The sequence below is a fragment of the Euprymna scolopes genome, chromosome 10, assembly GCF_053919585.1.
Source record: "Euprymna scolopes isolate OS-2025 chromosome 10, ASM5391958v1, whole genome shotgun sequence".
NCBI lineage: Eukaryota > Metazoa > Mollusca > Cephalopoda > Sepiida > Sepiolidae > Euprymna > Euprymna scolopes.
The window spans coordinates 119491709-119516060 of NC_136491.1; the positions used below are offsets into that span (position 1 = coordinate 119491709).

The following is a 24352-nucleotide window of genomic DNA, read 5'->3' on the forward strand; positions in this document are numbered from 1 at the left end:
TGTAGTGGGAGGAAGGATGTTTCTTGCAAAGAGTTTGGAATTAAAAGACTAAGTAACTGTAAAGATGAATGTATTTTTGATCTTCATTACAGCAAATACAGTGGCAAGTAGTGTGCACTTGTATAGAAGTGGCAGCAGGGATGATGATATCAACAATGTTGTATTTCATTTTGTGTATTTTCTAAAATAGTTTCTCTCTCTCATACAGAATTGATAGAGGGTTAAAAAAAAAGATTTTCTGATTAAAATTTTTTTTTAAATATTTGATATTAATGCATTTACCGACCCCGAAATTTCCACAAAGTTTCTCGGGTGTGCTGGGCTGCTGACGGGAATATCCAAACCCTTAATCCTAACCTACATAATTAAAAATAATTTTTTATTTATTCCAATTAAAAAAAAAAAAAAAAAAAAAAAAGTGCCTTTCATAAATTCATATTAGTAAAAAACAGGCAGCGCTTTGTAAAAAAATTGAGGAACACTTGGTCGACCTTTTTCGGTTATTCCGTCAGCTACTGAGCGAGCCCAAGCCAACTTTATGGAAATCGCTGGTTGGTAAATGCAGAAGCATCTTAAATTTTATATTTAAATAATAAAAAATTAAAAACAAAAATAAAATATTTTCTTCATAAATTTTTGGGTGGGGGTAATGTCATGAGCAATCGTATTTACATAGTTTCTATTAACATATAAAGTAAAATTATGAAGATAGAAACAGATGGGAAATACCAACATAATATTTGCATGAAAAGAAACTGGAATCTTAAGATCTCTTATTCCAGTAATTATAGGAACAATTGGACTTATGAAAAAGGATTTAAGAAACTACCTGGCAAATATACCCGGTGAACCAGATGCAAGAAAGATGTACACATTTCCACTCTTAAGAATGGTTAGAATCTTGAAGATCTCTATTTGAAAATAAAAGAAAAAGTAAGTAATGCCTGACATCTGGTAGGATGCTTCATCCCCAGCTAGAACAAAAATAAGGGTAAAGAAAAAAAGTAGAGCAGTTGATCCTAACCTTTTCCCTCACCACCTCTAAAATCTTGATGTTAAATGTGATTCCTTTATCAGATGTTCTTCTATAGCTCTCTTGCAGCACGATCTATTCTTCATACTTTAAGTTAGCAGTATTATAATGGAGACGCTAACTTCTCAATCCTACTTCCGACCATGGTATCACAGTTCTTGCAGTGGGAGAGAACTAGATACTCTTATCAGATGCATTCCAATACAAAAACTATATTAGAACACTCCAAGACATATTATCAAGTACCTGCATGTGAAAAAAAAATTAAAAAAAAAATACTCCAGCCATTTCAGACTCATAGGGAATTCTCTCACTCACACATATAGTTCCTCTTATATAATAGAAGATAGATAGATTATCAGAATAGCCGTTCGAGTATGGTTATTCTGATAGTTAAGATTAATTAATGGGACAGAACAATTTTGTACTACTTAAGTCCTCCCTCCCCACAAATATTAAATTTATATATATATATATATATATATATATTTGCTGTAAAAATTGTTAATTTGTTTTGATCAAAATTCATTTAAATGATTTTTATTCTAAAAAAATGTAACAATTTTGGTGTTTAATTCTAAGCAATTTTGAAAAAATTGCTTTTGTTTAGATACAGTTTATTTCCTTAATTTTTACTTGCATACATTTTTAGTGAAACTTTCCTGAAAGTAATTTTTTTTTTTTTTTTTTTTTTTTAAATTTATTTTACTTCAGTAAGCTTTAAGAAATCAAGGGGCTCCCTCCTGGAGGTAACACTTGATTCTGTTACGATTTAAATTTATATCCGTGGGCTCTTTAAAGAATAGACCATGTTCCCTATATGGCTGCTATTTGTATCTCGTTACAGCTTGGTCTTCCAGGGATTGCTTCTAAGTATTTCTGAAAATTCTTTTTTATTAAGCCAGTTGCTCCTATCAAAGCTGATATAATGTTTATTTCTTTCAGAGACCATGTCGTTTTTAGATCATTTTTTTAGGACCTGATATTTCACTTTTTTATTTTACTTCAATAAGTTTTAAGAGATCAAGGGTGCTAACTCCTCCTGGTGCTAACACTTGATTCCATTATAATTTAAATTAATATCCGAGGGCTCTTTTAAAAATAGATGCTGTTCCCATTATGGCTGCTATCTGTATTCCGTTACAGCTTGGTCTTCCAGGGATTGCTTCTAAGTATTTCTGAAGATTCTTTTTTATTAAGCACATTGCACCTATCACAACCAGTATGTTTACTTCTTTCAGAATTAATGGTGGGACGATTAATCGTTAATTGTAAGAATCGTGTATTTTGGTGGGTGTCGGAATCACATTGTTAAAAAATACCTTAGATTTACGATTCTTTCATTACGATTCTCTTATATTTTTTAAGTTGAACTGTTTGTTTGAAGCGAGATTAATGCTCTCAAAAATTTATGAGAAAAACGTCATAAAACTTTTCAAAACATATTTAATATGATGCACAAGAATTTTATTAACTACTTTAAAGGTAATCTTTATTTATCTTAATGAGTTTCGAAATTTCTTTGAATTTTTCTTTCGTTAATTCTTTGAATTAAAAATAATTTTTTTTTTACGTTCAGCCTAACTTTTTATATTTCACCATTTCGTTTTTTAGTAATAAATGCTTCACTACATTAAAAACCGACCTTGTGAGTAACTCTGCCCTCATGTGGAGGCAAGTAAATAGGAAGTAATATGGTGGCTGAAAAACGTTTTTTGACCACCATAAAAGCCCCTGAAGAATTTCCGCCATGCGCACTTGTTGTTCTAAGTTAACTAGCCACTACTTGTGTTTCAAACTAAAAAAAAAGCGCTTTAAAATAGTAAAAACACTAAAGCTTTTTTCGCTTTGGAAGCGGGGGGGGGGGTCAGGCGCCCCTATTTTCCTAAAGAACCAGCTATGTGAACACTTTGCAATATTTTTCAATAATTATTTAAAAAAAAAATTTTTTTTACTATCAATTTTTATTTAAAATTAAGAAATTATTTTCTAAAATATTTTGTTTATATATGTTTACATTTTGTTTTGAAGTAAAATTAAGAAATTAATTTTAAAAATATTGTTTAATCCATCTTCATTCAAAAGGGTTACTTTTCGGTAGCTTCATCGGTTGCTAACCTAAATTTTCTGAATGTCAGAACGAGGTTCGTCTGCGGGACCTGCTTATCAAAGCTTCACAGATTTTTTTTCTTATGATTTTTTTATCTTTTTTTTTTGGGGGGGGGGTAGATTTTTATTTTCTTTTGCCGGAGTTTATGTAATTATTAACAGGAAAATTGAAAGTCAAAATTGAATCCGCGCTATTTTTAAATATTATTTTCAAGTTTAATTAAAGTTTTACGGTAGTCTTTTCTTATTGTTTTTGTATTCTTTTGTTATTTTTATTTTTTGTTGGATTTAACAAACAAAATGAAAACAAAACAAAAAAAAAATTTGGTGCTTATGTTACCATATATTTTTTTAATGGTTTAAATGCCTCGCCCAATGTTTAGAGTTTCTAATTGTTTTTTTTTTTTTTTTTTTTTTTTTTTTTAAGGAAAATTGGTGAAAGTCAAAATTAGCATTTGTGGCGATAAACAAAAAGCTTTAGCGAGTACGTACCTCTCATGGAATGCCATAGATCGAAACGCAATGAAATGTTATTTGGTGCTAGTGCACTTATTGATCTGCGCTATTTTTAAATAGTACTTTCAAGTTTAACGATACCTGTTTTTATTAAATTGTTAGGTGAAAGTACAGAATAGGTACACAACACCCTCCCGTCCCCATGTTAAGAATGGCTTTCTAAATGTCATTATTTCAGCTAGGCTCGATAAGTGCATATGCATGAGTACCTTTGATTTTTTTGAATAAAATAAAAACTACTCGACGAGAACACTACCGTTTTTGTTTTAATAATTATTTTTTATGCAAAAATAAATAAAAATTTCAATTGTTCAAAACATGTTTTTTCCCAAAGCTTATTGGGATTTTTTTTAATTACCATATTTTTCATGAACATGAAAATGTTTCAAAAGTATCTAATATTTTTTCACTTTTCATGTTATAAGCCTCATCGACATGAGGCCATTTCATTTCTTCTACTGATCCCGATATGCATTTCAGTCTTCTTTTAATACGAGACTAGTAGGCTTCTATATTGTTGGTGCAAACACCAGTAAGCATATTTTTAAATAAAAAAAATAACGCAGGTATCGTAAAACTTTAATTAAACTTGAAAATAATATTTAAAAATAGCGCGGATTCCATTTTGACTTTCACCAATTTTCCTGTTAATAATTATATAAACTCTGGCAAAAAGAAAAATATCCAACCAAAAAAAAAAAAATAAAAAAAAAAATAACAAATAACAAATTATGGGTAAATTTCAAGCTAAAATAAATGATAAAAAAACTAGGTCACACGCGCAAAAATTTTTTCTTTGTAAACATAACTTCTTCCTCAGTCGAACAACGTACAACATTGGAGCCGATGCGTGTTTCGCTACAGGAGTAGCATTCATGTACGTCCGCCCTTTTTCTTTATATTTTTTAATATATAAAATAACTCCTGAAATTGATTGCTATTAATTTCATGGTGCATGTTTAATTCATGTTTAAAATATTTGTTTTTACTTATCTTCAATGAAGGAAATTTTATGAAAAAAAAATCAAATCGTTTTTGAATTTCCACTTTTTCGCTGTACCAAATTTTTTCACTACACAAAAACTTTCGATTATATAATGGTATATTTCAAAACAATTCCACAGGAATCGGAATCATACTTGGTATCAGAATCGTTAATAAACATTTTCCTGGAATCGGAAAAAATTTAGGAATCGTCCCAACACTATTCAGAATGCTCACCAACATATGAGTTTTTAAATTGCCTTTCTGTGAAAATATTGAACCACAAACTTCACATGAATGAGGCTTTTCATCAATGTGTTTTTAAACAAATTCTTCCCAATAATGGAGCTGGCGTAAAAACAATTTGTGTTTGATAACATTGTAAGTGAAAAGGAGTGGAAAAGGACAGGAATTCTTGTTTGAAAATAAGTTCTTTCCTTTTATCTAGTCCACAACAGCATATTTTCAAATTGAATCGATTAGAGAAATGCGTCGGTTTTTCAGTTGGAAAAAAAGTGAGGAAGGAGTGGAAAATTATGAAGATGTAAGGGAGAAGAATGGAGTAAATATATTTCTGGTTTGAATCCGAAGGGTTTCTTACTAACTTGACCCACATTATAATTTTAAGGCGAGTAGAAAGTGGATCTTTGGTTTACTTTTGACAACCACGTAACTTTTGCTTCCCTTATTTTGTCCTTTAGTCCTCACATTCTATGAATATTTCCGACAAAAAGGAAAGAATTGCTGCGTTCTGGGTCAAAATCTCCATTCTATCCAACACTTACCATTGGCTAGTTTTTAAACTTAAATTTATTTATTTTATTTCTTTTTAGCTCTTTACATTAAATGGCTGTATGCCTTGTCTGGAACGATTTTCATTAAAAGAAGAGATGTGGGTACATGTCCTGGTCGGATACTTTCTATTATGCTTGATTGGCTATTATCTCTTGTTTTTCCAAGGCCGGTCTTGACGATGGTCTGTCAGTCTTTATTATATTTTTTTTCGTGGAGATTCCCACTGTCCGGGTCACTGTCTGGGTCACTGAGCGGGTTTCACAACCACTCCAGGGGCTAGCATTAGACAGCCCCTTAATGGTTAAACGTGCCACCCGCACTACCTTGTACACATAGGTCGTTTTGTGTGTGAAGACCGGCCTCGGAATGGGGGCACCACTAGGGTGCCCTATCAGTAACTTATGTTGCAGCAGCAGGCGGAGGGGACAGACTTGGAACTCACACATATACATAGCTTCTGTGTGATGGAGGGTTTTTACGTACCTCGCATGTATGTGTCTTAACATTTCAGGGAACCCACCATCACAAGGAACGAGAGATCACCCAGATCCCTCGGAGAAAGCCCCAGAGCAGCGAGGTCCATGCTGCTTGATGGGTGAAGGAAACCTCAATAGGTTAGCACTACCGGGGCATGCTTCACAGGGTAAGAGGGTCCACGGTCCAGTACCTGGGAATGAAGGGCATTGTTAAACAGGGGAAAGTTGTACTTATCTATTTTCCCCACAATGTCCTGTGGCAAGACCGTCGTCGCCAACGACGGTCACGTCAAGTACAACAGCCATGCGGGGGGATTCAACAAGGAGATTTGGCTTTAGAAAGCTCTGTCGCATCAGGGCCCGGGGCTCTTCATGAACCGTCAGGTCCTTCTTGTGCAAGAACTTGGCCAGAAGGATGAAGCTCGGTGGGGTGCGCACATCTAGCATCATGTGTGATGGCACATCGCGTCTCGATATGGCTTAGGCTTTCTACCTGACTGCACCGTCCGCAGCAATTAAGATCGCCGTCAGATTTTCCACCCCTCGCCCATCTTGATTTAGTGCTCAGCAGTCTACATCGCAAGTTGGGGCATCGAATGTATAATCTGGAAAATACTCGTTCCGGATGGCGGAGCCAGCGATGGGAGGCCTTTGAGGCGCTGGCGTGAATGAGTCCAGCCCCATTAAGAGATTGGAGGACCGAAGCCCACTTCGTTTCAGCTTCTTTCGGGTCTCTCACCACCTTCCCTCATACCTTCACCGGGTGGTTCACCAGATTGAGCACTGTTCGGAAAGCCAGGCTCCGGACAGATTCTTTGATGACATCTGAGGTTGCCGCAGCGAACAGCTTCTCGTACCTTTGCTGTCTCATCAAGGGGACCGACACTGCTAGGGCTGGCAGGTCAAGTCCCCCATCCGAGATGGCAGCATGAAAGAAGCCGACTGGACAGTCTTTCGTTAGCCTAAGCTAACGATGTACACCGCCTCTGATTATGATGTCAATGGCTTTTAGGACGTTGCCGTGTGTGTTCCCCATTCTATTTGCCAGGGAAAGAGTAGCAATTTTACGGCTGTCTTTACAGATAGGATTGCAATGTTTGGATGAATGCAAGTGAGACAAATATGTACATTTTTATTTATTTTTTTAAACTATTAAATTTTATTTTATGTTTTCTATAAAATCTTTATTTTGCATTTCACTAACCCCACAAAATGCCCACAGAGTAGTTTTTAGTCTAGATTCCTTCAGCTGGTCGGGTTTTTATTTGGAATTTTGTTCGTTTTGAGCATTTCATTATTTAGCAACAGGTACAATATTTGAATTTGGAATCTTTGAGACACACCCGACGGCATACCAAGAGTGCTTCATATCAAATTTTCTACACAAAAATAAAATTAGATATATCGTAAATAGTTGACATTAAACATTGATTTAATCTCGTTTTTTGGGGTAACCAACTGTTGTATCTCTGGTTTTGAAATAATTTTGTGCCTTAACTTGGCGATACTCTTGTAATAGCTTTTTGATAAAAAAAAAAACAAACTATTTTTTCTTGATCTAATATTTAATGGAAATGTATTATCTGATTTACATCATTCATAATGGTGATCATATTTGCATAGTTCTGCGTTATAAATACAAAATGGCCGGTTGTCTATAGATGGAATCTTTTGATTTCTTCAGATCTAATTTATTTTGCTTGAGGGTTTTCTTCCGGAAGTGATCTGATCTTCTGATTGGCTGCATAAACAAAAGATTCTAGTTATTATGTTAATTCACGGATGTTTCTGCACGAAACCATTATCGAGCTACATTGAATTATTTTAAAATTTCATAAAAAAATGGATATAGACTTGATCATTGGAATTTAAAATACCACTGTCTACTTGTATGCATGTGTATATAATATATATATATATATATATATATATATATATATATATATATATATATATATTTCTCCTCTTTGTTGGACATAAAAGTGGGTAAAAATAAGTTACTAACACGAGTCGACATTAATAATTCTTAAGTACAATCGAAAAGAACATGGGTTGCCAGGACAAACAAATTATAGAGAATGCATATGGGCGTTGTGAATGTAGATACGATTTATGTTTATATTAATAGAGAACAAATACGGAGATCAGTAGAAAAGGCCTATGTTAAAATGACTAGCTGTTCAGAAGTCATGTCTAATTGTGATTAAAAGTTAATGACAAAGTTCCAAAGATGTGAAAATTATCTAAAAATGTTCACCCAGTAAGAGTGCACTATTTGTTTCCAAGTATTATTCAGGGGAGATAACTTGAACATGTGTCAAGGGAAATAACTACTGCATGTATTTAGCCTACACTATAATCAGTAGTAAGTTTCAACATTATTACCTACTATGCTAAAACTGACATCTCTAATATGTTTACTGGAAATTTGCAGTTTTGTCCAATACTTTTGTAGCCTATGAGTTAGATAAAAAAAAAATATTACTCATAATATAGATGCTATTATGCCTACCCACGGTTGGAATGTTTAAGATTGTCTTTCTCTCTTTCCAAAATTCTATCTTCTCCTTTCTAATGTAACCCCCCCCCCCACTTTAATGTTTGTTAACTGGTTTTTAATCTATGATCGGTTTGTAAAGAGACAGACAAGAGTTGTCAATCTTGTTGGTTTTCTGTTTGTCTAATGTCAGTCTATTTGAGAATCCAATTGATTATGTTGCTCTGTTTGAACAATCATCGTTGGACAAATGACGTTTATTCAGATTTGTTGATTGTTATATAATTGAACAAGGGAAGCCTTTCCGAAATATGATTATCTCGAGATCTTTCCAATGATGAGCAGCATTGGAAATCAATTCAGTGATACTATTTATCTTTATTATATATATATATGTATGTATAAATCTTCTGATCTGATTTAGCAATATGAATTTCTCTGAATTGTCTTGCATTTCTTTTGTGTTCTTTCCATACTTAGAAATTCGTTTGAGAAGAAAATAAGACAATGTTAAAGAATTATTGATTTAAATTTGACCACTTTCACTAGAATATTTTGGTGTTGTCAGAGATGAAAAAAAAAAACAAACAAACAAAAAAAAACGAACATTTCGATGTTTTTGAGATGAGATGTTGATATTTAACAACCAGACAGGTCGGATGCAACACACTCACATGGTCATTTTAATGAGAAGGTCGATGGTCAGTAGTTGCATAAATGCAGTCATTTGAAATATTTAAAAATTAAAATCTAAAAATTAATACTTTTGGTTTTCATGTTTGGAGAATTTTAATTTAAATATCACGCTCGTTAACACTTAATTTGCATGAATTCTAAAGAAAAATTAAGAATGAAGTGATTTTGTATGTTTTTAAAGCTGGTTCTTTTCAAGAACTCTTGTAGCCAGATTAGATGTTGGCTGTGTATTTAAAAAAAAAAAAAAAAAAAAAAATTTCTGTTAGAGGTCAAATTAGGGTGATGTGTACATGAAGGTGCATCATGGGAGGAAGTACATTAGCAGACAAGCTATAGAGTTCCTCCTGCTTGGGAGTTATGTCTCAAAATGATTATATTTAGTTTTTGAGGTGATTACCATCACACAGAGGTTGGTTAGGAAAGTGTATTTCATTTAGATGTTCTTGCCTTTAATCAAATCTCAGAACAAATATTGGGAGTTATTTGTTTGAAATTACTTCCATTATTCCAACCAGAAAGAGAGAGAAAAAAAATCATCTTTGTGATTGCTACTTTCACTATTTCGAAAGATTTCACTATCCAATAAGCCAACTAGAATAAGATGAGAAGCTGGTTCTGTCATTTTTATTTTTTAATTTTTATTTTTTATTTTTCTTCCTTTGAAGAATGTTAATGCTGGGTATGGGGCAGCCAAACCAGCTGCCAACATTGCCCCGCTTTTTTATTGAAACCAACCGAGAGCTCTTTTTAGTATCCTCGCTGTTCCCTTAAGTGCAATTGTCTGAATCTCTTTTGCACTTGATTCTCCAGGAATATTAGTTAGGTAGGAGACTGATCTATGGGGATAAAAATAAAAAATCTCACAATATGTTATTCTCGGTCACATTACAAATTATTCCTTTCCAGATCAGACTGTTAAGTGTATTTTGCGTGTCGATGTTAAACCATTCTCTTCCACTATCGGATTCTATAAATTGTTGGTTATAGGGACCCTTTCTATGTTTAATCTTAGTGATTAGCCAGTTTTTCATTTGGCCACCTAATTGATTTTGCTAGAAGAAAAGTGATACACAGTCAATACTCTTCATTCCAGGTGGATACGTGTGTACAAACCATAAAAAATAGCTCTAAATTAGGTTTTGCTTATGTGTGTTGCCTGCAAATGAGATAGGGTCTGCGACTTATTTATTGAACCCCCCCCTTCCTTTCTTTTTTTATTTCATTTTAAAAATATCTCTCAGATTAGACCATATATAATCTGAAGCAACTATTTTAATAAAGGATAGTGCGGAAACCTGGTATTGCCAGGGAGCTCAAACTTGAAAGTGTGAGACAAATTTTTTATCACCTATATTTTTTTTTTTTTTTTTTTTTTTATACAGCTTTTTCATCATCATTTTTATACTACAACAAATCCTGGGTGGAGAAATTCCGATTTTGTAGCATTAGAGGTTAGTTATCTCAATATTTGCTATTATTCATCGGTCCACTCTGACTCGAGGTGGTAGTACTGGTCAGGGTCCCATCTGAGTTGAGCAGAATTTATCTAGAGGTATACAGACATTTACATTGTGAACAATCAATTGAAGCAAACACTATGGCTACTATGAGCTGGTGAATAGTTCCATCAGAAGGTTCTTGGTGAATTGCAGAAACATCTGTAATTTGATTGGACCCCCACATTTTCTTCTTCACTGCATCTCTCTCTCTCACACTGATACGATGTTGCTAGTCTCAGTCTTTTCTACAAATACTATTATAACATGTTCTTTTGAATTGTCTGATCTATTCCCTGCTTCCTTTGTTCCAGCCCATTTGATTCGTTGATCTAGAGATCTCCATCAATTCATTGTTTTAATATCTCATTGTAATACAGCTTTTTATTCCAGTAGTTTCTTTCCAATGACTGCAAGGTTGTGGAACTCTTTACCTGCTCACTGTTTTCCTTCTACCTACAACTTTGGTCTTTTAAAGACTAAGTTCAATAGGATTCTCCTGTCTTTGCAATAATGATCTTTCATTTTTGTTAGCTTCTTACATCAAGTGGCTTCATACCTTGTCTCTAGCAATTTCCATTTAAAAAAAAACATATTTGAAAATACTCGGAAGCTTATTTTATTTATTTTTTATTTTTACCAAAATGACTGGATACAACATTAAATAACACTGAAAAAGGTTAAGATGCCATAACAGGGCTCTACGGACAAACTTATCTTTAGTTGACCTTTGACAACTAAATATTTGCGTTTATTAGCCAAATAGGAAAGTTACTAGCCAAACCCACATGATTTTTAGAATATGACATGATCGTTCTATGACGAGTAGGTATATATCATAAAGATTTTTTTTTTTTAATAAATGTAATTCTAAGTATACAACGAATTTTATGTTGTTACTTGAAGATATAAACATTCTAATGTCTTAAGATATATTTTTAAACAGCCTTCGTTAAAAACAAAAAAAGAGTATATTCGTCTATTAAACTTTTATTGTTTAAATAATTTAACTTTGTTCGTTTTATGAAAAATAAAGGTTGAAAAGATATTTTTTATTCAGTAGTGAGCTTTGGAAGATTGTGGGTGAAATCACCAAAAGATAAGCGTTTCATTATTTCTAGTCGCCTCTTTGAAAAATCACTCGCAAATGCAACTGTTTCACTTGCAATATAGAGCCTTGCGTAAGATATATATATATATATATATATATATATAATTTTCCAATGGGAAATAACTTGCTTTTAAATAAATGCTTAATATACATATGCTTTTCAAACATTTTTTGCTGAGTGCTTGTGTTTACTGCATGCACCATATAAAAGCGAGTTTGATTTGGATCCCCCTTTTAGGATCCGCTTTACACCGTTCAGTTTATAAGACTTTGATCAAAGGCCCACTTTTATGAAAAATGCGTTCTTTGACACCATTTCAACTTTTCATGAACTTCAGAATGGACTTACTGTTGCTATCAGATCAGGCTGTCTGAAGATACTGGCTTTCTAACTTAAAATGCACCAAACATTGATGTTATTGCCTTTTGAATTTTCCCGTTGCAAAATTCAGCCCTGTACAGCAAAAAAAAAAAAAAAATTTTTTTTTTCTTTTTTTCTTTTTTTTTTTTTTTTTTCTTCAAAACTAAACCAAACTATGAAGATATGAAGAACTTGGAGCATAGAGACTTTTTCCAAAATTATTGGATTCAGCATTAAATAACCCAGAAAGGGTTGATATGCCATAAAACAAATCGACTAAACCAGGATTGACTTTGCTTGATTCTACAAAAGAATATTTGCATGCAAAGTTCTGAAATTACCAGTAGTTTCTGATCTACCATGGTTAGATGGGGCTAGAAACTGATCCAACCATCTGTGAATGTGGATAGTAAAATGATACGATGCAACACTGCCTGGTCTGCCTTTACTACCCAACCAGTGTAGTTTGAATGATTTTTTTTTTTTTAAAATTACATTTTCACCCCAAACAAGGCACATTGCCACTTTGGTGTAGGGGGCATCTATCAGGGGCAACAACTACTGGGGCACTATGTTGGGATTTGGGCAGCAAGATGTCGGTTCACGTTACACTTGAACTTCTGCGTGTCAGTACAGTTGGGGAAGCAGGGACCTGGAATGGAATTCCAGAGTCTAGCGGTTCTGGGGAAGAAACTACTGGAGTAGAAAGATCTTTTACATCTAAGGATCTCTACTGCGTGGGGGTGGGATTTAGCTGCTTGTCCGATTTGTCGAGGATGTCTACGTCGGGGGGGGGCACAAGTGTCTGCGGTTCGTCAGAGCATTCACCATTAAAATACTTGTAGAACAGGCAGAGGGATGCAACGTTTCGTCGATGGGACAGAGGCTGAAGCTTAGAGGCCTATCAGATTGGCAACTCTCTTTTGAACCTTGTCTAGGAGCGAGAGACTAGCAGCAGATGCACCAGCCCAATTTTGACAGCAATACTTCATACGTGGGCGAATGATGGCCTTATAGAGGTATAGGATACTTTCAGGTGTCAGTAGTTTTCTAGCACGGTAGAGAGCCTACCTTCTTCGCAACAGCCCTGGCAATGTTTTCAATATAATTGTTCCAACTCATGTTTCCTGTGAACGTTAGGCCAAGCAGTTTGAAAGATGTACTCTCAGATAGGGAGTCACTGGCCATTGCTATTGGTGGCAGAGAAGGTTTCTTGTAATTATTGAAGGAAACCAGTTTAGTCTTGGCAGCATTGAATGTGACCATCCATTTTTGTCCCCATTCCACTACAGATTGAAGGTCATCCTCTAGTGTTTTTACCATTTCTTTAGTTATGTGTTCATTTGTTTTCCTGTCGTGCCTGTTATGGAGTGTGGTGTCATCAGCATATATACCCATCTCAGAGGCAGTTTTGTCAGGAAGGTCATTAATAAATATTAGGAACAATAGAGGTACAAGGATAGACCCTTGAGGCACTCCCGCATTTATATCATATTGTTTAGATGTACGATCGTCGAGGACAACCTGGATTTTTCTCTTCTCTAAGAAGGATCCAATAATATTAAGTATTCTACCAGTGATACCGTATGATCTAATTTTCCTGAGGAGACCCTCATGCCATAATGCAAAAGAACTGTAAAACGGTGTGAAATTTCGGCATAATCATATGTTTTAAAATGAAATTCTCTAAAAGAAGCTAAATTTTTTTTTTCTACAGGTCAGTCACCACTTATCGAGTGACCCTCAGAGCCTTGATAAGTTGATGAATGTATGGTGGTCACCGAGACAACAGTGTAGTAATTGTTTGTGGTGGAAATCGAGTATAATTTGATTATTTAATGGGCTGGCTCAATAAGAACTTGTTTACATTGGACTTGAAAACGACCGTATTGAAAGCAGGCCGGTGGAACAGAATTCCACAGGCGGTCAGTTGCAGGAAAGAAGCTTTGTTCATAGAATCTGTTTAGGTTTAGGCACAGATAGTGGAGGAAATTGTTTATAGTGCTTGTAGCTAGATGAGTATATTTTTATGGAAGTCTGGCATAGGAGGGCGACCATAATAATGATAGAGCAGAGACAGGTTCGTAATGGCTCTTCTGTGGGAAAGAAGCTGCAGGAAAGAAAAAAAACTGGGTTTTGGCAGGATAATCTCTTAGAACGGTGTTCATTATTTATTTACACATTTTCTTTGCAAAGAAATGTTATGTTTAAAGATAAAGATTCTTTATTCCTGGTGGAAAAACAAAAAAACTCAACAATCATAGACGAAGATCATAAAGGTTTTGCCACTTGAAAAGAGATCAAATTCTAAAATAATCTTTACAATGTGTTCAGTTTAATGTTTTGGACCAAACAAACATGTTTACTCTTAAAAAGAAACTCTTCAGAGTTTTGGTACTTTGTTGTATAGAATGCCAGAAAGTAATCAGTGTGAAGTCAATGTGACATTTGTTATGGTGATTAATATTACGAGGATTGTTCAAAAGTAAAACCTACTTTTTTATTATTATTATTTTTTTTTTTTTTAACTAAAAACGTTGAAGAACTGTGAAGACAAATGGTACCACTAAAATGAGCAATCTTTTGTGCCTAAGAATTTATTTTTCTACATAATCACCACCATTCAATTAATTTTGCCAGGAATTCAATGATGTATCTCTGCTTCTGATGCATGTTCATGACAGGAGTTGCTTTCTTAGTCATGCACCATCCATATCTGTGACAGAAAGATGAAACTTTCTGGTCATGACTGCATAAGTTCAATCATCATAACAATGCAATTTACAATTCTTTTCAGATCCATTTAGGCAGAATAAAAAAAAAAAACAGTCATTACTTTTGGAATGCCCCTCATAGTTAATAATTATAGCAAACAGTTTTGCTGATATTTTTTTTTTATTTCTTTAATCATTTACTCAAAGGGCAAATATTTCTTGGAAGACAAATTACATTCTCCGAATTGATTGACAACAGATAATTTTGATTAGTCCATCTGACTGTTGGCATTTCTTATTTCGGTCTCTACAGCCATTGAGGTTTGGTTAAATAATACACAAATGTCGGAGTAATTGGATTGATGTTTACTTATATATATATTTATTTATTTTTTTTTTTTGCAGACTTATCCTCATCTTCATAATTGTTGTTTCACCATGTTTCGGCCAACTATTCCTCTGGCCTTCTTCAGGTGATTAACCACGACTGGATAGGAATGTTGAGTCTTTTAACTGTATCCTCAGTAATTACTGCTTTCCATAGTTGTTTGTTGTCTCACCATATTTTGGCCAACTAACCTTCTGGTCTGCTTTAGGTAGGATTGAAACTGCTGTCTTCAGACAACGCTCACCTGGAACCATAGAAATTTAACACCTGTATCCACTACACCATGGATCCTGAAATAAATATACAAATTATTCATCTCAAAGAATTCCAATATATATATATATATATATATATATATGTATAGATGTTTTTATTTGTTTTTGTTAGCGATACTCTTTGAACGAGTTCAATTATTTATATGAAAGTGCATTTTTACCTAAACGCGAGTTGGGAATAATTTTCCCTTTGACCAATTTGGTACCCCCCTAAATGGGGAGCGGCATATATATATTATTTGAATCTCGCTAGATTCAGCCACTCTGATGAGTCGTAGACGACGAAACACGTGTCAGTGGATAATTATATTTTAAAAATATATATATTTGATGATGCTTCATAGAACTTGCAGTTGAAGGTTATTTTAAGTTACGTGCATGATTGTGAAATTGTATATAACTAGAATGCTGTTTGGTGTTGCCCGGTCATAAAATACGCTTAAATATAATACTTGAATTTATGCAAATTTTGCATTTATTATTAAAGAGTCAATTCTTTAGTATTATATTTTAACTAATATAAAATAGTTATTTCAAAAGTTAGTAAAATAAAATATTACTCCGGTGCCATCAGCTAAAATCGAAACCAGAACATTTAACTCTCCATCGGTATTCGCTACCATCTGATCTAAGGACACATGGATATCAAAACTTAACAATTAACTCTGTTAAACGTATAAATGTACATGTGTAGAGAATAGACATTCAGTTGACTTACACCAGGCCGTTTTTCAGTTTTAACCTATTAAGTTATTTTTACCGGCTAAAAACAAAATCAAATTTGTTTCACAGGTCAGAATCTTCTATATATCAAGTTCCAAATCTGTAGACCAAAAATTAAGTTTGGTTGACCATTCTGCACACACACAGACAGAAATAGGAAAACATCTATTATATATGCTTTTCTGCAAAGAAAGAAACAACAACAAAAAAAGAAAAATGAATCTACTAGCTGAAAATAAATGACTGGGTACAATGAACATTTTTGTCTTTGAATATATATAATTTATTTTTAACATTACATTTTATCAGCCAATTAATGCTATATAATATTTTGTTTTGGATTGGGCCTTAGACACACGTCTGGTGCATTATTTACTGTCAACTGTAAAATAGAAGTCTAATCTGAGAGGGTCCGTCACTTAAAAATAACACTCCGTTCCATTCACTATTCTCTTCAGGCACAAGTTGGGTGTTACAGCTTTTGGCGGTTTGTAAATTAAACCCTATTTGCTGAAGAAAACTGCCGACGCATCAAGTATAGTGATCTTGCCTATGTTGATCGTGGTGTACTTACCGATAATGGTTATTTCAAAACCGGACCAGGGTTTCTCCAAGTGAATGGCTGTTTGTGTAATAGATTATCACTTTAACAGTTTTAAAAAGGGAAAAAGGTATGAACCGACTCTCTTCTACTTGGATAAAATGGTAGGGTGATCGAGACTGCCACACTTTTATAGGATATCTAAAATAAACCAAGTTTACCTATACATTACTTACCTAGTGGAGAGAGTGGGTCTTGTTCTGCACAATACACTATTTGCTATATTCAAATTCATGTGTAGAAATTGTCCGATTTTCAAACAATCGCATAATTTTCAATGAGACAGTCGTCTGGCAATTTCCTCGTAATAAATGAGACTCCCCATGTTCTCGGCCCCCAACTTTGAATCCTATATTATCATTTTGGAAACATTCGCAACAAACACTTGTCTAGCTACAACCGCTATTAACAATTTTCTTTACTCTCTATTTGTGCATAAAACTAAACAAAAGTTCTGTAAGCAAAGTTTCCTAGAATTACACATTTGTGAAACAGCAGAGCTACTTCTCAGTTGAGTATAACATTGTAGATTTCAAGTCCTATGTAAACAAGTTCTTGTTGAGCCTACTCGTTCAACCATTACCCATCATCACAGTTTTGTCTCGACCTGACACTTATTAACCCTTATCTTTGGAGTAGCCTTTGGACCTTAAGAAGCAGATGCAGTTGATGTCAGCACAGTTAGATGGGTTCGTCGATTTCAGAGTGGCAACAGATGTGAGTGGCAGAGGGCTCTCTGGACTTTTGACAGGCATCAAGAGGCTGCCAAAAGTGCATCAAGAATAGTGATAACTATGTAGAAAAATCAATTCGCTCTTTTCACTTTTTAATGGTATTACTCCCATCTTCATGGTCCTGGATATGACCTTAAACTATATCCAGTGGTGAGGCCCCAGCTTGCGGGCTTTGGGGAGTGTGGAGCAACCCTTTAATTACCATTGCTCCCAGGTCCACTCTGACCCGGAGTGGTAGTACCTGTTAGGGTTCCAACTATGGGTTAAATAGAAACCGACTTGAAAACAACAAATACATTCTATTTCGGCATTAAATAAACCGAAAAGGGTTGATATGCCGTAAAACAACCAACTAATCCATCTTCATAGTTTTTCAATTTTTTATTTTATTTTTTTAGTAAAAAAAAAAGGGGGAGGGGCAATGTTCACCATTATGCCAACTGAAGACGCCTTAACAATTTCTTAAAAAATGATGACTTTAGTAGGTTTTCAGGTATGCCGAATACAAATATCGCAGGGAAAATTAGCAGAGACAGTAGTTTTATTTGGCCGTCATCTTTGTTTCAATGAAATGGTATATTGAGATGCGCGTGCACGCTGTAGTAAACAGACGATCTGTGTAATTAACTCAACGCAATTCTGAAGGCCGTTCTTAACATGGGGAAGTGGGTGTGTTTATTCCGAAAGTCGTTGTTAATGTTGGGGGGGGGGGGCTTTATTCCGAAAGAAATGACGTTGAATAAACGTTTGTATCTCGTATACTTAACTACACACATCGCATGTTCATTATCCCATTTCATTGAAGCAACAAAGATGGCGGCCAATTTAATATACTATAAATTATGATGCATAATACAGCTATTTATATCTCGAAAACTATTTGTCTGCGCTAATTTCCCCTGCTATATTCGTGTTCAGCATAGTCGAAAACCTTTAAAAGTTGTCGATTTATCGAAAAATGTAGAGGCGTCTTCTGTTGGTGTAACGGTGAACTTTGACAAAAAGAAAAAAAAAAAAAAATGGCCGTAGTTTAAGAATCGCTGAGGAGTTCAGAGAGTTTAGCTTAAAGTTAAATTTACTAATGTCTAAATTATCACCCTGGCAATTAAATCTATTTCTTTTTGTTGCTAATCTCTATATCAAATTAGTTATATCATCATGCCAGGAATTGGCTGACCGTCAACTTGATAAGAATGTGACCTTTGTCCCAGTTTGTATGGCGCCTGGAGTGGAGCTGGTTGTTACATTTTCAAGGCCAAACATTTCTTTCTTTTTTCTTTAAGTTAGACAATCACGTGTTCATGATCCGCTTTACATTGATAACAGTTACTCTCGTAAAATTTGGTTACCTGTGTATCTATCCAGTGATCTGGTGATGCGCAGGATCTAGTGCTATCATATCAGGCTGTCTGAAGATACTGGCTTCCTGACCTAAAATACATCAAACATTCATATTATTTTTCCCCCTCTTTGGAAAACTCGGTTAACAAAATTTTCCTCTACAAAACCAAATCAAACCAAACCAAACACCATAAATTTGGCGATTTTTTTTTTTTTTTTTAAATTAAAATTTTTTTATTTTTTTTTATTACTTACAAGAAGTGAACTGTTTAGAAAAAAAAACAAAAAAAAAAAACATAATATTCACATGCATATGTCTCGGTTTCTTTCCGTTTTTTTGTTTTTACTCAAAGGAATTTAACGTTATGTTAACACCGGGTATATCTACTAGTGTGTGTGTATATATATATATATAATTTCGGCGTATAAGACAAGGTGCAAAATTGGAGCAAATTTTTATAATTTTATCATATATCGGTTGTTATAAGACGACTGCTAAATCACGAAACCATGTTTGTTTAGCCTTGCAACATTCGGTATCTTATGAAATATTGTTTTTTTTTTAAAGATTTAGCTTTAAGGGTCGTCTTATACGGTGTGTGTGTGTGTATATATATATATATATATATATATATATATATATAATCAAATGTGTTGATAGTTACTATATCAACTAGAATATAATGAAAGCTCAATTTACAAGTATAATTAAGATGAAAGGGTTGGATTTATTATTGCAATTAAGGATTCAATTCAAGGTTAAGACTGCATTTACTGCTGCAAAATAAAAGGGGCGTGGAAAACAATAGTCTCAGTTATTAATAATTACTAAAAAACTGGCTACAGATGTGGTTTTTATGATGAGCATTCCTGTTAAGTATTTCTCAAATTAGACCATAAGCCAAGCCAGTCGCTTTTTCTGGAACAAATATTTTAAGTAGTTTTTATATAAACTGTAGTAATATAACTTGTCAACACATGTTGGCTTCTGCTCACAGTCGTGATCCACACTCGTAAAATATATATATATATACATATATATATATATATCTTGATTACAAAAATACTAGTGTCCTCCTAGGCATTATCTCTTCCCTTTTTTATATAGAGGTTTAGTATCTGTTCTATTGTCCTGAGACCGTTTTCCCAGGCATTACTTCTTGGGGGGGGGGCGCTAGCATAATACATGTTCGTTTGTCATAATACCATCCTTCCAGACATTATCTCATACTTTTTTTTTTTTTTTAATCAAGTTATATATTTTATTTATTTATTTTTTTGTCTGTTCAATAGTTTTCTGTAACCTTGCCCACAAGTGAACATCTATGGAAGCAATACTATCTTTTCCATTATTTGGCAATAGTTATTATTTAAAAAAAAAATAGTGTTATGATTTGCTTGGAGCCATGTTGCATATTATACTAAGAGATTAAAAAAAAATTTAACTTTGCTAATGCAGAGGTGTGGTCACTGAGAAAACTGAATGAAAAGAGCGGGGGGGGGGAAGCTAAAACAAAACTGGAAATTATTTGTAAGGCTGTTATTTTAGCATTTAATATAAAATGTGTTTGGTATTGCAATGTTTTCAAATAATTTGATATTTGAATTCTTCATCCATAGTGTTTTTGATAACAATCCTGAATGCACCTAGGAAGAAATCGATTTTAATTTTGTTATGGTGTGAGTAAAAATGTATGAAATCATTTTTGTGTGTAGTTTTTTTACGATGAACTTTGAAGGATAAATTGTTGGATTTTACAATTATACAAGGGATAAGAGGTCAGTTGACATCTGGGGATAATTTTCTTTATTACTTAATATTTTTCTTCCAAATCTATAGTGTAGACCAGTGTCGTCTTGATATTTCGATAAATCACCTCTTGACGTTTCTGAATTTTTGAGATGAGGATTGGTTATTCGTATTATTTGGATTCATTGGACTACTGTTCTCACCTTGAGTGATTTTCACAACGTTTCAATCGCTGTAACCTCCGACCATCAAGTGTATCTTGTTGAATTCGGGAATGTTTCTGTCAAACTCAAGTAATTCGCAATTGTATTTTTCGGTTTTACACTGAGGATTGAACCTTCAACCTTTAGGAGATATCACTTTTTACAATTAATTTTTCCAAGCACTCTAACAATTGTAAAAAGTTACCTTATCCTGAAGGTTGAAGGTTCAGTTTTCAGTGTGGGAGACTGAAAAATACAGCTGCGAATTATTTGGACCCTCTATCCAGTCATGGCTGATGGGACAAGAGCATGCTACCCCCGTGAAGTAAAAGGGTTCCACTTGAAATTTCGTCCAAATTCCCGAGTTCGACAAGATACTTGAAGAAGGTCAGAGGTTACATCAACCGAAACGCTGTGAAAATCACACTCGTGATGAGAACAGTAGTTTGATGAATCCAAATAATACAAATCACCTCTTTATCAAAGGTACATAGGAAAACTTTCGTACGGTCGAATATGTAAATTGGGTGCTAGTACTGCAACAAGCAAAATTCAGCAGTCAGGCCGGAAGTTGAAATCAGACTAATTAGATGAGCCCTTAAAATCTTATGGTTTAAAAGAAATTTACTTGTTTTCATCTGTTTTATTTATTTATTATTAATGTTAAATTTTATTCTATTTGGATTGCCGTAGTTCTATTACCATGTTGTATTTTTATAGTTTTGGAAGTGTGGTTGGTTTCTTTACTTTGTGACGGTCGTAAATAAATTATAACTAAAATATTTTTTTTTAGAGTTTAATATCAAATTGTGAAATAAATACTTGCATATCTTTCAAATAAAATGTGATTTTCTAAATTTTCAAATTAAACTTACAAAATGTTTTCAAACGTGTCACCCATTTTTTTTTTTTTCTGGTTAAAATGTGAAGATATTGTGAACGATTCTGGTGGGATTTCCTTAGATAAGTTCAACAGAAGCAGCTTATAATGGTGACAGTATTTGCATTGGGTTCATCCCTTTAGACTGGTTGGCTCCGTTAATATTTAATCTTACAAATGTTTCTGATCAAATTCACAATGGAATCTTTGTAAAGCCTCTATCAATGCCTGACCTAGACTAAAATCACGGTACTTTATCTGAAGGGTGGGCTTTGAAAAAAAAGTAAACCTAAATATCAGCCAGTAGCTTGACATTCTAGTCTGCTTCGATGCTTTGTGTTTGTTTTTGTTTGTTTTTGTTTGAAATTTTTATTGACTGTTTATAAAATGGTGGTTGAAGGAGATAATCTTGGCTTACTAAAAATTCAGACAAATGAAATGATTTCAATAAAATCTTGCTTCAAAATGAGATGATTAATGTGTGCGCGTGTATATATCTAGATGATATATGTATATATCCAGATGAAGGGCTCCAGGTTAAATCTCGTCTAGTAGATTTCATTCCCCCCCCCTCCACCTTAAATAAGGTATATTGCTCCTTGGACGTGAGGTGTGGGGATTACTAATTGGATCATGTCTCCAGGAGACTGTGGGGAGTTGAGCGGCAAGATGTTTGCTCATGTTAGATTTAAACTTTTGCATGTTAGTATAGTTAGGGAAGTAGGAAACAGGGAGGGAATTCCAAAGTCCAAGGGAAGAAACAATTAGAGTAGAAAGCTTTGACATTTAGTGATCTCAGCAGTAAAACGGTGGGATTTTGCTGCTTGTCAGGTTATCGGGGGGGGGGTATGTATGTCGAGGGGACACAAGTGTTATGAGTTCATCAGAGCACATTCCATTAAACTATCTGTAAAACAGGCACATGAATGCAACATTGTGACGATGGGGAAGAGGTTGGAACTTGGCTGATAGGTGCGAGACCTATTAGATTAGACTCTTTTCTGGACCCTGTCTAAGAGGGAGAGACAAGTGGTAGATGCACCAGCCCAGTGTGATAATAATACCCCATTCATGGGGGAATTGTGACTTTGTAAAGATATAAGATACTTTCCGGTGAGAGTAATTTTCTAGCAAGGATCGATTTTTGAGGCACGCTCACATTAATATCATGTTTGGACACCGAGGACAATCTGGATGTTGCACTTTTAGTCCTTTCTCAGAAACCAATCAGTATGAACCCTGAAAAGCAATAAATTTGGCTTGTTTGGATATGGAAATGCCTTTCTTTTTTACTTTGATTAGCAGGTCACACAATTGTACAAATTGTTTCATTCACTTCGACAAGTGACCACTGTTAAGCCAGGTCTGGATTTACACTTTAGCATCTCCTAAATTGCATACACGATGGCTTTGGAATTTCTATCATTCGATTTTTTTTGGAAGAGAAACATCAAACAAACTGAACTCGCTATCGATTAAAAACAAGTATGTTTATTACTGTTAGGTTCAGATGTGTAACGCATTTTGTGTGCCTTTTACAGCTGGGGATTTTGTTTTCTTTGAGCCCCAAAAACCAACAGATTAGACCATTCTTGTAATGACCTGTGCAATGCTGGTTCTGTGCAGTTCTAGGAGGTCCAGCATCCCATGCTTTGCCTTCTCTCTTTCAGAAGCCATTAGTTTATTGCTAGTCGCTTGAAGCGTCTCTTCTGGGGAATGCCGACAGGGCTGCACAGGCATATTTTACAGGATCAGCATGCTTCTTCTCTGATGTGCTGACTTCCCAATCCTAATCTCACATTTCTCTCGGTAGGAAAGAAATAAATACCTCAACTATCACTATGTATGTTATCAACTCAAACACCGACCCCACCATTGCCCATGTATTTTACATAGTACATATTACCAGTGATCTATACTATTAATCAAAATTCTAAGTGTTTATTTATGTGTGTGTGTGTGTGTCTATATACCAATAAAACTTTCGAACGGATGCACCGAATTGAAAAATTCTTTTTTCCCCTGAAAGGTGTGAGTCCCTAGATTGTCCTTATCTATATATGGTTCGTAACGAACTATGTCGAGTCACACCAAAAGCCCGAAATAAGGGGTTTTGGGTTGTTTTGTAAACTTGTTGAAAAGGTTATCTGCTCGTGTCAACGGAATTTAGCACTGTCTGTATACAGTTACAGTAACATCTTTTTGCATATGGACAGGACTTGTGGTGCAATGGATAACACGTCTGACTACAGATCAGAAGATTCCAGGTTCGAATCCTGGTAAGTTCGTAATAATTTTAAGCATCCTTTTATCCAACGTTTACTCATTATCCTTACCCCTAGTTAGGGTATTTTTGTTTTTTCAGTGATTTTTGGTTTGTGCATATGGGAATTTCCCATACTCATAGTTCACAGGGTAAGCGTTGATGGTAAGACGATGTTGAGTGTACCTGATGTTGAGTGTACCTGATGTTGAGTGTACCTGATGTTGAGTGTACCTGATGTTGTGTTTGACTTGGCATTATGTGTGCTGATACGGCACAGCCGCTAGTTATTAATATTACTGTTGATTTTTTTTTTTGTTTGAATCCGAATCTGTGTACTCTCTTTCAGTGCTTCATTCAGGAGTAAGATAATGCATCTTTTCTCTTGTCACGATATCATTCTCCC

At 34.4% G+C, this 24352-nt stretch overlaps 1 protein-coding gene and 1 non-coding gene across 3 annotated transcripts in view; both read left to right on the forward strand.

Annotated features, from left to right (window-relative positions):
* LOC145286245 (EEIG family member 2-like) overlaps positions 1–24352 on the forward strand; it is a 384201-nt gene that overhangs the window by 106839 nt on the left and 253010 nt on the right. The gene's annotated exons all lie outside the window — the stretch shown is intronic.
* On the forward strand, positions 23899–23971 carry Trnac-aca (transfer RNA cysteine (anticodon ACA)). Its single transcript has one exon. It is a non-coding gene; the product is annotated as a tRNA-Cys (tRNA).